Source organism: Engraulis encrasicolus, chromosome 12 (assembly GCF_034702125.1).
Source record: "Engraulis encrasicolus isolate BLACKSEA-1 chromosome 12, IST_EnEncr_1.0, whole genome shotgun sequence".
NCBI lineage: Eukaryota > Metazoa > Chordata > Actinopteri > Clupeiformes > Engraulidae > Engraulis > Engraulis encrasicolus.
In genome coordinates this window covers 20,133,142-20,138,141 of record NC_085868.1, presented here as the reverse complement: position 1 = coordinate 20,138,141, position 5,000 = coordinate 20,133,142, and the positions used below count along the sequence as shown (strand labels likewise).

The following is a 5,000-nucleotide window of genomic DNA, read 5'->3' as shown; positions in this document are numbered from 1 at the left end:
ATGGCGGGTCTTTGAATTAACCTATATAAAGTAAATAGATGCAAAACAATTCATTAACATTCCTTGAGTAAACATGATTTCATCAAATAAGGATAATGTGTTCTTGGAGACTGCTGAATTGGCATGTTTCTAATGCTTTGAATGAACATGATTAAGTTGTGTCTGGGGTGGCCTCCAGTCCTGAGGTGGCGCTAGTGCACCACTTTCTAAGACAAGAAGAAGCCGGAAAGTTTCAAGCCAGAGAATCGTTCGCCTCAGTCAGCCCGGTCCTACTCTTCAGTCTCATCTCGCTGGAATAGTGTTGTCATGTGTGAAGATATACACGAAATTGAGTAAGTAACTGAAGTACTTTCATTTATGGTGGGCGATGTACTACTGCTCTTGTGTCTTTTGTGTGTGGAAGCTGAGCTTAGACTCTACTACATTTACCCGCGCAGTGCTCTTTGCTTAGTAACAGGTGCACTGCAAACACATGCAGTTGGCTATGCCCCATGTAATTTTAGAAAAGAATGGAAAATATGTACATTTAGGATATTCAAAGGATGTAGTAAAAACTGCAATCTACAATCTAGCTGGTCATCTTCAGTTAATAGCTATATTTGCGCGGGAGGGTCTGATCCGTTAATGGGGGAGGGGTGGTGAGGGGTATGCACAGAACTAGAACTTGATCGAACACGTTGCATGCTCACGAGAACAGAGGGCTGGCGTCGTTTCGGTGTGTTCATTTTAAGCCAAGTATTCTATTTTTAAAGTTTTCTTTTCTTATCCAACCCAGGTGTTTAATGCACACATGCACTTGTGGTCTTAACCGAAGATTAATGAAATGTAAGCTTTCCTGCACACGAAGTCAAAGAACAACCGACCTAGATAGAGTGCATATAACCTGAATTTAAACTTTGCACAGGGAATTGGATGAAACATGTGGGAATAGTATCCTATTTATTGAAGTGCATATCACTTTTTTTTTAGTTGCACTTATGGTGCAATGCAAAGCATGCACTGCCTTATCTCGTTTTACTTTGCCTATATCTTCCTCTTTTAAGTGGAGCATTGTTTACAAGTAGCCTAGTTTACAGAATGCATGCTCCTCATTCACGAATCCTGTGCTGTTTATTAAATGCTTAACCTCACCAATTCCTTCTTTCTTTCTTTCTTTCTTTCTTTCTTTCTTTCTTTCTTTCTTTCTTTCTTTCTTTCTTTCTTTCTTTCTTTCTTTCTTTCTTTCTTTCTTTAAGGACTTCTGCTGCACTGTTCGAAGTCTGTAAGGTAAGACATTCAATGCTGATTGTCTATAAGGTTTTTATATTGTTTTTATATTGTGTGAATGTGTGTGTGTGTGTGTGTGTGTGTGTGTGTGTGTGGGGCTTTTCCCTAATGTTTATGATTTGTCAATCCTTTGGGCTCTTTATGCCTTTTCAGATCAGTGCTGAATTCAAAAGAATAACCACAGTTCCCCTGCAATCCAAGCAACTGTTGCTGAATTGGCTGATGTAAGTTTCTGTATTTTTTGCCTGTCTACTTGATGGTTCCTGAGCAGAAAGCCTTTTTTACTATTGAGTTACACCCATGCATGTTAAAACCCCATAGAGAGGATCATGATCTGCCTTAGTAGTCATGGTACCAGTACATTCATATGCATGTTTCTTTTGGTGGCAGTCAGCTTCCCAATGTTGATGCCATTCATAGAATCCCAAAACAAATCAGTCCCACCACCATTTTTGACCGTAAACATGGGACTATTTTCTTTATACGTCTCCCTTGGCTACTATCACACATGCTTGAAACAATATAAAGCAAATGTGTTCATCATGGTTTCATCAGAGACAAACAGACTTCAGATATGGATTGCTGGAACCATGTCCTGTGGTCTGATGACACCAACATGAACACATTTTTTCGGATGGTGTCAAGCATGTGTGATCTTAACCAAGTGAGTAGTACAAAGTAAACTGTCCCATGCTCATGGTCAAGAAGTGGTAGTGGGACAGACATGGTTTTAGGCTGGATGCATGGCGTCAATATTGGAAATCTGAATTTCTCCAACATGTACCATGACAATTGAAGCAGATCATGATACAGTCTGTGATTTTAAAGGCGCAGAGAGTGATTTTTTTTAAGTAGTTTATTTCCAGAACTCATGCTGCACAGGTTACAAATGTTCTTTCTTTCTTTCTTTCTTTCTTTCTTTCTTTCTTTCTTTCTTTCTTTCTTTCTTTCTTTCTTTCTTTCTTTCTTTCTTTCTTTCTTTCTTTCTTTCTTCATTTCATTAAGTTGTACAAGATGCACCATTTCTGAGGACTTCTGGCACAGTGGCCTGCACTGTTCAAAGTTTGCAAGGTAAGACATTCAATTCGGATTGTCTTAAATGTTTTGATTTGTGAATTACAGCATTTTATCTCCTTTCTTGAATGTGTGTGTGGCTTTCTCCTAATGTTAATGATTTGATTGTTAAATCCTTTGGGCTCTTTATGTCTTTTCAGATCAGTGCTGAATTGAAAAGAATCACCACAGTCCCACTGCAATGCCCTGCACTGTTCCAAGTCCACAAGGTAAAGCATTCACTTTGGCCACAACCCTACCCAGTGCACCTTAACAACTTGACTCCTGCTTTAAATGAGCTGTTACCTGAAAGGGGGTGACTAAATATTCCAGTGGTATAAGGAGCTGCTTCTCGAATTTTTATATTTAAATTTTGTCGTACTCTGACCAGTGAATATTAGATTATTGCTTAGTACTAGAATTGGAGTTATCTGAGACAAGATGATCTGATCTGAGAAGTTTGATGACTACCTCCCTGGTGTTCCCACGCTCAGTGTGGAGTGTGACACTAGTTAGTTTGTATGCATTGTGCTATGCTCAACATGACATTGAGAGGCTTCAGTTGAAAGTGAGCAAGCTATCCCACGGTTTCCTTATTCCAATACACTTACTACACAATGCATGTGCAGCTAAACAAAAAGAAATATTAATATCTTCTATGTAGAAACAAAATGAACACTACTATGAAGTGTATAATATCTCAGAGCACTTTGTTGACACATGTTTTTCTCTCTGATGGGTGGGGAGGGGGGGTAGAAATCAGAGTCCACAGAGTGCACCAGCTGTGTTACGCTTTTCATTATATTGCCCATTGTATGTCTGCCTAGAATATTGCATGTTTTATTTTTAATCACTTAAGTTATCAGGGAAACGTATTGAGATGGGGAAAACTGTAATAACTTCTTATTTCAGCCCCTTGACAGATAAGCACGCATGCACAAACGCCAGAGAGGTTCTCAATTCATCTCAGATCAGAGAATATCAGAGAGCAGAGAAATGCAGTAGACTTTTCCTTCAAAGTCTCCTCGCAAGGAACAGTATATATATCGTACCTGTATATGCATAATGAAACTTGTTCTCTTAATTGAGACGAACTGATCCTTACATCTCTGTGCTCTGAAACACCTTAAATAGAGGATTGGCATCACTGATTGTCTACTACAAGCCCCTTGTAGGTCCCAGCCAAGGACACAGTAGACCTGGGGTGTTGTTCCATATGAGAGTGAACTTTTTTCATTGGCCTGGGCCCACTGGTATTCCTGTGACACACCAAGGTTCATGTCAAAGTCTTGTCATGCTATGCAATGATCTTGCAGGCCATATAAAATTACTTCATGGGTCACAATTGGCCCTGGGTTTGAGTTTGACATCCCTGCAGAATGAAGGCAACTACACAGCTTTGGCTCTGGTATTTGACAACCTCAGGCCAATTCACACCAGCGTTAAATCATCATCCAGGTCCCACATCAGAATTACAACTGAGAATCTTGACAGTGGAACAGAGGACATGCTTTGGACTTTGCACTAACCTACTGCCCAGCTTAATGTTGATTTATTTGTTAATTCAAATGGCTTGGTTAATTTGTGTTTATTTACTTTTGTCTGTGTTGAATAGGTCATGGATGAAGTTGCCGTAGACGCAGCAATTGAAGACATCACTATTGGAATCTGCTCTGACAGAAGATTGGGCATCCCACCCAAAGGACATTGTCAGTTTTAGTGTATGTCTGTCACACACGTGACACCCAATCGGAAAGTTTTTTTCAGCAACTAAAAAACAGCAGTTATTTTTGTTTCTTTAAGTGAAATGTACCTTTTTTCTAGAGATCAATTTGCTTGTATGCACTTCCAGCTCCTTGCTGGTTTAAGAATAGTACTTGAGTGTGCATATGTTTTGTACATACTGTGTTGATTTTGACCCAAACTAAAGACAAACAAAATACCAAGACTAGACTTAAATAAGACTGGGTAATAACACAAATGTGGTCCACAAAGAGGACAACCAAATGAATGGTGGACTGCCAGATGCACGCGCACATGCATACAGTATACGCGCATGAACGCACACACGCACACCTACAAGTGTGGACTAATGCACTTAGTCAATGAGCTAAAAGAACTGTATGTAGAGTGAATTTTATTTGTGTCCGATGTGTGCACATGGATGCTAATCCAGCCAGAGAGCACTTTTTCACAGCAACCAAACAAATTATTTTCTTAAAGGTGCACTGTGTAGGATTGTGACCAGAGTAGGCAACTATGCTGCACATTGAAACGGTGCTGCCTATTACCAACTGTGTCCTTTTCATGAATATTTACTTAGTAATAAACGAAAATGTGTTAGTATGACCAAAGTTCAGTAAGTTTACTAAAAATCTGTATTTCTAGAAATTCAAAATGACAGCCAGTGGAGAAGATTCCTCTCTTTCCTCCTCCCCCTTTCATGTATGGAAAGAGCAATTTCCCCAGTCATAACGACAACTTAAAGTTTGGTGGTGGTAAATATTCATGAAAAATGCAACATTTGTGCATGGGCAGCATGAAATCTCAAAATAAACTACTGAAAATAATACACAGTGCACCTTTAAAGCGAATTGGACTTTCTTTTTGTTCACAGACTCTGCTCGTTGTATTTCCTGCTCGTTGATTGGTCTAAGAGTAGCAGTTATTTGTGACTGTCC

General features: G+C 39.4%; 1 long non-coding RNA gene across 3 annotated transcripts; it reads left to right on the top strand.

Moving 5' to 3' along the window:
• Position 1: 1 nt before the first annotated feature.
• LOC134460106 (uncharacterized) lies at positions 2-4,058 on the top strand. Of its 3 annotated transcripts, XR_010036986.1 has the most exons (6): positions 2-332; positions 1,236-1,266; positions 1,420-1,490; positions 2,272-2,337; positions 2,481-2,549; positions 3,935-4,058. It is a non-coding gene; the product is annotated as an uncharacterized LOC134460106 (long non-coding RNA). The 3 variants fall into 3 exon arrangements; XR_010036985.1 differs by having other exon boundaries at positions 2,272-2,549; XR_010036987.1 differs by lacking the exons at positions 2-332; positions 3,935-4,058 and adding an exon at positions 599-825 and having other exon boundaries at positions 2,272-2,548.
• Positions 4,059-5,000: the final 942 nt, after the last annotated feature.